The sequence below is a fragment of the Lonchura striata genome, chromosome 2 (genome assembly GCF_050655825.1).
Source record: "Lonchura striata isolate lonStrDom1 chromosome 2, ASM5065582v1, whole genome shotgun sequence".
Lineage (NCBI taxonomy): Eukaryota > Metazoa > Chordata > Aves > Passeriformes > Estrildidae > Lonchura > Lonchura striata.
This window is the reverse complement of record NC_140704.1, coordinates 101,060,655-101,072,372: the sequence shown is the minus strand read 5'-3', so window position 1 is coordinate 101,072,372 and position 11,718 is coordinate 101,060,655.

Below are 11,718 nucleotides of genomic sequence, written 5' to 3'. Positions count from 1 at the left end.
ATCCAACCTGGCTTTAAACACTTTAAGGGACACAGCTTCTCTGAGCAACCTGTTTCAGTGCCTTGCCACCCTCAAAGGAAAAAACAAATTCTCTACTTTCCTTCAGTTTAAAGTAATTCCTTTTCATCCTGTCACTACACACCCTGGTAAAAAGTCTCCCACCTTTCTCTTATGCTCTCTTCAGGTACTGGAAGGCCAGAATTAGGTCAGTCTTGTCCAGGCTGGCCAATCCCTATTCTCTTATTCTGTCCTCATAAGAGAGATGCTACAGCCCTTTGAAAAATAGGACATCTATTATCATGTGGTCATTGTATCTATTTCTTAATTCATGTGGCTTTTCAGTTATACACCTTTCAACTAAGGAAGAAAGGAAAACAGCTTGAATTTCTTAAACTGTTACTGGGTGCTTCTGTGTTTGACCACACCACAGGAACCAAGGGGCTGTCTGGGCTGAAGAAATTTTTGGCAGTGCTGCTTCCCAATAAATTATCTTCCTTCTTTTTCTGGCCCAGCTCTCTGATTCCATCAGGAGACAGCAGCAGTCTTGTTCAGGTTCTGGTTGGAGTTTTTGTTTGTCAAAAGTTTTCTGTGCCCACTAATACAAACTCCTGTTTCCCCTGAAAAGCATACTTTACTTTTTTCCAGAGCCCCTTTCTTCCTTGGCTGTCTGCCCTGTATCACTCTGAGAAGAAAATAAGTCTGTGAGTTTTTGAGCCTTCCTCAAACCTGATCTTTTCTGAAGCAAAGCTCTTTCAAAAGTCCTATTTTGACTTAATGGAAAAGCTACCTGAACTGTTTTAGTCAAGCTCTGTTTTCTGTCAGACTGATGATGCTGAAATCTCCAAAAGTCTCAGTTTCAAGACTTCATTGTGCAACAAATTCAAAGATACTCCATAGTTCTTATGAGCATGAAATTCAGAAATGCAGTGTTCTGAGAAACTTGTCTTTCTGGGCTATAGTTAAGGTAGGAAATAATAAAGTTCAGGTCCCTGGCAGACTTGTTCCTTTTTGTTACTCATCTGTGACAATCAATCAATCTAAAGTTTTCTAACTACTTCCCCTTATGTTTTCTTTCTCTTCACATATATTTTTAGTTTTAGCGGATAAATCCAAATTTAAAAATTACAGAATGATGGACATTGTTACTGTTGCTGTATTTTCAGGGAGAATTTTTTTCACTGATTACAAGCTGTTACATAAACTTCAATATTGACATTGTTAACATCTTCATGCCAGTTAACTATTAGGATGTGTTCATCAAAGAACACATGCACATGCACTCATGTCAGTTAATATAATACTGAAAGTGAAGATAACCTTTCTGTCATCTTTTGGTACTTAATTTACTGTATACCTAGGTTTCTTATGAAGATAATTTATTGCTATATTGAAAGCCATAGCCTCTCATAATTAGATTGTTACCTTTTCTTCAGCAGTGGTATTTAAGGAAAAAAAAAATCCTTACATGTAAAAAAAAGAAATTGGCACGGTCAAATTTTCAAATTAACATTGACCTCAATAAATTTTCAAGTTTAATTAATTTTGAATTGAATCCTAGAACAGTTTTCTGTGGATAGCCAAGAAGCAGAATGTTAGCCTGAGTGGTTTCAGAAACAGTAATTGCTGTTGTAATCATTAAAGACTAATTGTCTCAACATCCAGTAATGTATGAATTTAATATGTTATTCTAATATAATAAAAGGACCTCAAATTGTAATACATACAAGAAAGAACAAAATATTTCTTTCACTGATGTTACCCTACTGTACTGCTGAGATGATCTGGTAACATTCCTAAGGTCAGCTAACCTCTTTGTCCAATGGCAAAAACATGTCTGTCTCAAGAAAATGAAGTAATCCCTGCCCCAAAATCCCAATTTATTTTATACATTGTGGCTGTGCACAATTGTGAATGAAAAAGGATTGTGAAAGAACAACAAAATAATAAACCCTTGAGATTTGTTCATATATAGCTAATTTAGTTCAGTAGCATATACTACATACAAATAGATCAGTGCTCAAGAGAAGTCTTAGCGCGTAGTTGTTAAATATACAAATGATGCTGTCACTTAAAAGAGAGATGTTTTAAAAATGGAAACAATTTTAAAGACACTGAGAAAAGCATACAACACACAAAAAAATTTGTTTCAAGTAACTTTCAGTGAATTAGTTGTTCATCTGAGTTTCAATTTCATTCAACAGAGACTGACTTTTAGATGTCATGCCTCCTAGATAATACCAAATTACTTGGTTACTTTACATAAATTTACTTGTATCAGAATTAAACTTGTGATGGTACCTAAGAGGGTTTTCTGTAGAGGTAGAGGTATACTTTTTTCCAGTGTTGTCAGCTCTGCAGTTTCAGGAAGGTTGAAGATCTGTTTTGCACAAGTTGAGATAGGGAACTACTTAGTCTCATAGAGATTAGCTTTTCTTAAAATGTAGGTAATACGTTGTGTTCAGCCATTGGAAGGCTATTGTCCTTGTAAAATTATCAGTCTTTTATAGTATAGAATATGTGATGTACAGTGAAATGCAAGGGAACAAAACAGTTATAAAAATAATAGCTTTGAGCTCTAGAACAAACATTTGAAGAAAGGTTTTTATAGTTTGCCTTTAAAACAGAGATTGTAGTGTTATGTATTTTTGTTTTCTGTCATAAAATACATGTTTTAAGGAAATCTACTTGAATATTAAAATTAATGTTTTAAAAATTAAGATTTTTTTTAAAGAAAGAATTATGCCTTACAATGCTGACACTTCTTCATATTCATACATATCTATGTACCTTAGGGCATACCACTGTGTACAGACAGCAGTTCTCTTCAGCACTGTGGCTCAGTTCTTCTCCCCACAATTTGCCCAGCCTGATCACTCACAGCTCAATCTCTCCTGTAGCTTCTATCACTTGTTTTGGTGCCATTTCCCCCTTGCGGCATCTCTGCCATATGCACTGTGGGTTATTCCTATTCAAACTTGCAGTGTGACTTAGAGATAACCTCTGTCCCTTCATAAGGCAGAGAGGAGGGAGCACAACACAAACATCATCCATTTGCCTGGTGTTGTCCATGCTGTCAGCTGCTCCAAGGTCTATGCAGCCCTGGGAAGGGGCTCCAGGCAAGGCTGCTGGCTTAAATCCATGTCTGGTTCCAGCAACGTGGTAATGGTTGTTGCTTGACAACCTGAAGGAAGTTATCCTAAAGTTAGAACTGATTACATATTAGCTTAGAATTCTCTATCAAAAACAATTAATGCTTAAAGCTTTTAGCAGTCTAAGACAAGCATTTTCAAGGTTTGTCATAACAAGAATGGTGCTGCTAATCACAGTTTCCCTGCCCTGAGTAATGACCTGCAGCTACTCAGGGTCACCGCAACCATTACATCCACACCACTGTGGATGTAATGTGCAGGTTGCTGGCCAAGGATAAAGGAATCATTTCAGGTGGCTAATGAACTGTGTGTGAATTGTGATCAATGATTCATTGCCTTTCCCAAAAGAAGATCTAAAGGGGAAAAAGGAAAATAAGAGGAAGAGGTTCAAAAGAAGGAAGTATGTGCTTCATACAGCTGGTCTTGAGGTATGAAGCTCCTTTCCATGGGCCTTTTTAGGTGCTAAAAATGTGTGTGGGCAAGTTCATATGTTAGAAATACTTTTGTTTTTTTGATAACACAGTGATGGCACAGGATGGCTAGAAGGGCATCTGAAGGGCAGATTGTTTATGCAAGGCAAGACTAAATCCCTGTAATTTAGTGTTAATCTTTACCCAAGATGTCTCCATCCCCTCTAGTAGTATTTATTCTCTTTATTATTTGCTTTTATTTACTTTTACTTCCTGTGTTGGTCATCTTTTCCAGAATTGGCTTCTAACTGGACAAATATAGTGCTGAGCTGTGCAGGTCTGTAGTCTGACTCTACACTTGTGCTTACGTTTTTACATGGAGTGAGAAATTTTAAATCTTGAAATACTATCTAAGAATTCTTGTTTCTGTTTTGGAGTTAGAGGGAATTTTAAGGATGAGTACCTTCTTGATCATTGTGAAAAGTGTTACATTTTATTTTAAGGAAACATTAATCAGAATAATAAATAATTTGGCCTTTGTAAGGTAAAGAATTGTCCCCAACTGGAGCATCTAACAGATTTTTCATAAAGCCCTCTGTATTATTTTAGTGCAAAGCCAGTGTTAAAATTAATTCAGAATCTGCTTCAGATTCATTCTAGCACTGAAAGCTTTGAAAAGTATCATATCAGAGAGAGACATTTTTTTTGAGCCAACACAGAATCTGTGTGGCATAAATATTTCAGCACACAAGATGATCAAGAGCAAATCTGTAATTACGTTCTTCCTTTTGTGTTTGACACAGCATAAGCATATTTAACTACACAGAAAATGGTAGAAATCTTTGTGTATCTGTTAGTATCAGAAGCAAATCTGACCTGTTTATCCTTAAAATTGATTTGAAACACAATGACGTAGTTATTTTATCTTGTATTTTATTTTTACATTGGAGGTTGGTTTGTTTTAAGTTGCTTAGGCAATGAAATAGATAGGGGGAAATGAAAAAAAAATGAGGAGGAGGGAAATGAGGAAAATATCTTTCCTCCTATTTTTATATGCAAGTTAAAAATAGAAGAAATACTATTATAGGGGTTGAGGACATCTTGTGTAAAGATTAACACTACATTACAGGGATTCAGTATTTTTTTTTTTGTTTGGTTGTGCTACCCCTGTACAATGTCTGAGCTTCATAATTTGGCACCTGTATATATTTCTTCTCAAAGGCATTTTGCAGCAGGCTTGCAGAGAGTTTCAGAGATTATGTTTTCAAACACCTATCAGAAAACAGCTTTGTGGTTTGGATTATTTTCATTAAAGATTATATTGCTGTAGAAGAAAAATAGTGGAGCCTACTTTTTTTTGTCCTGAATAGTCTTTGAAAAGATCAAATGCTCAGCTAATGAATGGATTAGTGCTTTTTCTCATTGCTTTATAAGTCTCAGATATTTCCCAATGGAAATATATAAATAGATTTTGATAACGAACAAAGGAAAGATGTATTTTATTCCAAAAGTTCTAATGCTGAAGGGCATGTCAAATACTGCAGGGTTTTTTTTGTTTGTTGTTGTTTTTTTGTTTTGTTTTTTTTTTTTCTCTCTTGAGGAGAGAACTGAAAATCACCAAGCATTGTGACCAAAGATTTTTTTTTTTAAGTAGTGGGAAGTAATTAAAAGTAATGAGTGATTTCCAAATTCTAAAAGGATATTAGAAAAATCTGAAGTACTGGAACATATAAGAAAATCTGGTGCTTCCTGCATGCAGAACCATAAATGCCTATGTATCACCTATTTCATTTCAAGGTCAAGGAAAATGAAAATGTTCCATATTAGGAACTGAGCTACTCAATAGTACTGCAGGAAGAAAATTCATATATCATTTATATAGTAAAAGAAGTAATTTTTATTGCCTTTCCCCCCCCCCTAATCTCAGGTTCTAATTTGAGAGGGTGGATATTGTGAAAATCTGGCAATTAACTGAAATTCTTGCCTTTCTCTAGGAATCTCTTGGGACCAGAAAACCTTATGGTCTTGATAGAAGGTGATAGTCAGTGTTTGATTTTAAACACAAATTACTTTGCAGAGCTGTGGAATTACAAAAGAAATTATGGGTGAGCACAATTTTTTTCTCCTCAGAAGACCTTTCACAAGTTTCAAATCTTAGACTTACAAACATGCGTTAAATAATCATGAGGCAGTTGGCATGACAATATATCACCTCTCCATATTCTATGTTTTACTTCCTGACATCTTCTTGGGAAGATGTCAGGAAGTAAAATATAAAATATAGAAAGGTGATATATTATTAAAATCTCATCTATCCTTAGTATTAATATAGGATAATGTTATATCTTCATATATTCTTAATAGTAATGCATGCTTTATTGTGGAACTATATCTGAACAACTTTTGAGCCAAACTGAAGTTTGTCCATGCCTCACACAGATCCTCCTTGAATTTCTTTTTCAAATCTACTACTTCTTTTCTTAGGCACACAGTAATATTAATACAGAAAACATTTTATTACCTCATAAAATCCTTTTTCTTGTTATTATACATCTCACAATTCTCTTAAATGCGGTTATTTACAGGCCTAAAGCAGGAAGGTTTAAAAATTAGGACAGAAAAAGAGGCTAATTTTCTTCATGTTAGTGAACTACTGTACTGTTTTTCACTCAGCATCCAAGAAAGGTTACAATAAATTGTGTGTCTCTGTTGTTTAGCAGAGAGTTTAATATAGATACCAACAACCACAAATGTCTTTCATTTTTTAAAAGTTGGATACAGCACTGTTAATTTCTACAACTTGTCCTTCTGAGGTAGTACAAGAAGAGGAAAACTGTTACGATCTTTGCTACTTCTGAGAAAGGAGATGGTTCTATGGCACAATCAAAGTTCTACCAGGAAAAAGGGGAGATAAGAACCTCTTCTTGATAGGATGACAATTTGCCTAAGCTTATCTGTAGAAAAAAAAACAAACCAAACTCAACAGCCCTCGAAGTGACAAGGTTTCACATTTTTCTTCCTATTTTGTATGCAGTTATATGTCTGTTTTTAAAACTCGATGCTAATTTTGGCTGAGCTGACACATATGTGACCCTGCACTAGTTGTTTAATTTCCCTGAGCCTCAGAAAGCTTGGCAGAACAACCAGACAAGAACATAAAACCACTGGATAACACAGATGGAAAAGGAAAATAAATTTTACACAAAGCACTATGTTTTGAGATGGGTTATTCGAGGGGAGGATGTGAAGCAAGCAATGGGCTGGATAAGACTCCGAAGAGATCACCTAAACTATCCAGGTAAGTCAATGTACTCAAAGGAATAATCCCACTGAGTTTTTGATCTGAAGTGTAATCTGTCCATCCATTTTTGTACATGTATGGTTGTGCACATTAATGTCTGTGTGGGAGAGGATGCTGAAGAAATTCAGACAGGTCAAAGGAGCATTTCAGACCTTGTAATTACAGTTGTGAATTACTCTCATGCCTCATAAACAGCATGATAACATGCAGACAAATATTTACTTTTCATGGAGTATTCTGTAATCACCTATGTGAATGAATAGTTTGAAAGCATAAAAAGATAGCTTAAAATTAAAATAAAGTACATTTCTGCATTGCATGTACCTCGTGGGGGTTTCCTTGGGATTTTTGGTTTTTGTTGGTTTTTTTTTGTTCTTTTTTTTTTTGTGGGGTGGTTTTTTAATTTTTTGGGGTTTTTTATTTAGTTTTGGGGTTTGGGTGTTTGTTTGTTTGTTTTGGGTTATTTTATTTGGTTTGGTCTTTTTCTAAGCTGCAAAGGATCTCTCTTATGTTAAGTAGACTTAGTTTAAGAAACTGCATCTGGAGAAGGAAGGAGGGCAGCTTACTACTAAAGTTAAAGTTTTGGCTAAATGATATGAAATGCATATTGCTTAAAAGATGACTCCTAGAACTCTGGAAACTAGTAAACTTCTTTTGGTTTTCTTTGTAAACTAAATTACTGAATAAGTGTCTTCTGAGCCTGTGTTTCTTATTATGACTTAAGAAAAAATGTATTAATGACTTAATGACTGGTGGCTGAGGCATACTCTTTTTTTTTTTTTTGCATTCTGTAAACACAATTAAAATGTATTTGAATCAAAATATAGACAAGTAGTTCCATTTGATCTTTCTGGCTAGAAAATCAGGAACAATTCATATAATGACAAATGTTCTTATGACAAACTACAAATTACTTTAAAGCAGAGTGTAAGCTGACAAACATTGATGGGACACTACAGAATTCAGAGGCTGTTGGTAGTCAGGATTTTGGGGGCAGTTACATTTCTGTGAGTGTCAATAGTAACTCATCTCTGTTCTATTCAAGGGAGAAATTTGTTCAGCCACAGGCATCAAACTGTAATGGTTATACTTCTAGGAAATTAGTCAAGCCAATTGTTTGTGCCAGCTTAACAGAAGTGCTAATTTGTCAGACAGTATGAGAAACTACTTGTATAAGTGTAGTGAGGGTTTTTTTTCAAATAATATTCCAATGCCAATAGATATTGACTTACTCTGTGGGACCTGAATTTGCTAAGAACTTAAAATATTAAATTACCCTTTATATTGCTCAGCTATCTTAGTGTGTCTTAGGTTCTGTCAACTGTGATTTCTCTAAGTACATTGATAATTATTTTAGTGATGTTATGGAGGTGACAAGAAAAGCAATAAACAATGTGCTCTCTTGTATATTTTAAACAATGGAATTTATGTCTATCATTTTAGCTTTTCTAGATTGCTGAACAGAAGAAATTAAGAGTGGTCAGACCCCATAAAAGTATGAGACAACCTTGTCCCTAATTAGAGCTTTCAAAAAGTAAAGTTAGTAAAGGAGAAATAGTTTAGAGATTTGAAGCTGAATAAATTACTTCGCCAAGTCATAACTTTTGTTGTGGGAATCCAGAGCTTCCCTTTGGCTGCCTTGGAAGGCCTGGGACCCTGGCAGGGGGTCAGGAACCCCCCTGGACAGAGCCTCAAGAGACACTGATCTCTGTCCATGGAAAAGAGTTTTCAATCTTAGAGGATGAATTACAAGCTCTGAGTGTTTGATATGAGTAATAATTATGTGTGGCACGGGTGCAAAAGTAAAATTTTAGGATTCTAGATTAGGGGTTCAAAGGGGACAAGATGGAGGAAATTGGGTGTGTTTTGTTATTTTTCTCCTTCATGCCCTCCATGTTTCACTGTAGTGTTGGCATTTTTCTATTGGTTTAGGCTTGGGACACACTGTTCAATGTAGATGATAGATATTGGCATGTTATTGTAAATATAGCACACGTAGTTTCTGGTATATAATGTTTGTAACATCCCACTGAGGGGCAGAGCCCCAACGCTGCCCTGCAGGACAGAGCTGCGGCAGGGCAGCAGAACATGTTAGAGATAAGCAAGAATAAACAACCTTGAAACCCGCACAGACCAATTATGGCTTCTTCTTTGGCAACGGGGCTGAAAGACAGAGACTTTCTACAATCTTGGAATCATCAATACCACAGATTCTGACATTTTGTATGTTTTTGGAAAGCAATATGGAGAGAATTCATGTTCCATTCATATTGAAATCAAAAGCATTTTGTCTTCAGAGGTGTTAGAATATCACTGAGAATTTTTTCAAATTTCACAGCACAGTTTATTTTATTTTTTATGGAGTTTAGCAGCTGGAATGTGTCTGCGTGGGCAGGTACTTGGAAAGATTATCCAATCACTATTGATCAGTAGATACATAGATACTTTGAATTTAAAACTAAACTATTCATACATAAGGGCCTCCAATGGATGTCAGTAATTTACGTGTCTGTGGAGTGCTCTATACAGCCTTCGTAGTGTACCAAGAGAAATCTCTGTTCAACAGCATGTCATTGCTTTATTTATATATCTAGATGTTAATTTTATTAAAGAAACACAATCAAAAATTACAGCTCTGGCTTCTGGTTCTTTGATAAAGGTGATATAAGGATTCTTCCAATCCTAGGAGAAGCTACACACCAGTGGGCCTGCTTTGTGAAGCCGTCCAACAGTTGGACAAGTACTGATTCCACAGGTTAGGATGCTAAAAATAATATATTTTAAAAGCAAAACCGTTCCCTCAACTTTGGCTGCTCTTTGGAGGAAGTTAGGGGCATACTTAAATTTTTAAAGTATTCTAACCATTAACAGCTGCTGGCTGAGGAGTCTGGGTTTTGCTACTGACGCTTGGATTTGGTGTAGCTAATATCCAAGGGGTATCTCTGAATTCCCAAGAAGAAGGTTGAGCAGGTTTCTCCAACAAGACAAAGGTGCTGTGGGGTGTCTTTTGTTCATCTCTGGATGAAAGAGGTGACCCAAAGCCTTGAGGCTGGTCACTGTAGGTGGTAATTGTTGGGGTAGGAATATTTATATAACCATCATTTCACTATGATAAGGAATTTATCAGATATCCACTTCAATTTTAGTAATATTGTTAAAATGTTAGCAATTTAAAAATCTTGATGTAATAAGCTTTTTCAGATATTGCAGAGCCTGACAGCAGTGTAAAATTACCTGTAGAAAGGGCAAAAAAAGAGTATCCAGTTAAATATATTAAGGATTATCACAAGATAATAGAATAGTTTGTGTTGGAAAGCACCTTTAAAGACCATCTAGTCCAATGCCCCTGCAATGACCAGGAACACCTTTAACTAGATTAGGCTCCTCAGAGCCTTATCCAACCTGACCTTGACTGTTTTCAATCATCAGGAATTCTTTCCTGGAAACCTGCTACACTGTTTCACTACCCTCAGTGTAAAAAAAATATCTTTATTGTATCTAATCTAAACTGACATTCCTTCCATTTAAAACCCTTACCCCGTGTGCCATCACGAGAGGCCCTGCTGAAAGGTTTGTCTTTCTAACATTCCCCCTTAAGGTTTTGGAAGGTGCTGTAAGGTCTTCTCAAAGCCTTCTCATCTTTGCACTGGACAACCCCAGCTCTCCAAACCTGCCTTCACAGGAGAGGTGTTGCAGCCCTCTGATGAATTTTGTGGACTCCTCTGAACCCACTGTCTTTGTCGTGCTGACAGCTCCACTATAGATGTTTTTAGTAGCATAATCAGATTTTGTTGATATATGCTCAGTAGATTGCCATTTGTCATGTCTCCTTGTGAGAACGTGATATCCCCACCTTCCCCATTTGAGTTATTCATTTTGTAGCTTCAAATGAGCACTGTCAGGCCTGCTCTCTTTTTTACATTAGCTGAGTCGTGAGTTTTCAGAAGGATTAATATATACCCCTTCAGCTTTCATGCCTTTGTGCTGTCCCGAGACTCATAAAACAAGAGGGATTGATAGGTTCAGCATTTTACCAATGTAACATGGAGAAATCATTTAGAAAAGTGATTTATGGTGTTGCAGTGATATGGTTCATAAAGGATAATGCCTTTCTACTTTAAATTCACATTCTATTACATAGGAAAGGCTTTGGCATTTGAAAGAAAAGTCAGCTGTGCTATCATCAATTTATAACAGGCTCTTTGAATATGAAATAGAGGGAAACACCCCATGAAACACTTTATTCCTGGTAATGTTAGCTTCCCTGATAGTTAATTAGTCATGGAGGGAGCCATTTGACAATTAGCTGTAGATCTGTGATTGTGATGAAGAATGGTTGGAAGAGAAAATGAGGGAGACAATAACCTATCCAGCCTTTCTGTATGTGTAGAAGAGGTAATTTATTCAAGGACGAGCCTTTAATTCTTCAGTCTTTTACGTGTTAAGATGACACAAAATGGGAAGGTTGAGACAGGCTTACCTAGCTTATTTCTACTTCAATATTCAGCAGCAATAATGAGATTAGAATATATTTTCTTGTTATCAGCTGACCTGATACTTTTCCATACACAGTAGAATGAGAGCTATTATAGCAGTCCCCAGATATTTGAGTCTATTCCCAGTCCCCTTTCTTCTTCCATATTTTTATTACTAGTTCTGATTTAAATCACAGCTCAGTTCTTTACTCTCAGTTTAAATCCAGATACTACCCATCAGCTTGGCTGATTGTTGATTTTGGGAGCTACTCTGCCTGTGGCCACTGCTTCTTGCCTAGTGATCACAGGAAGCGAGCAAGAACCTGCTGATGCAGCAATAACACAAGCAGTGCTCTCTGGGGATTTTTTTTTTCCTTTTGAAA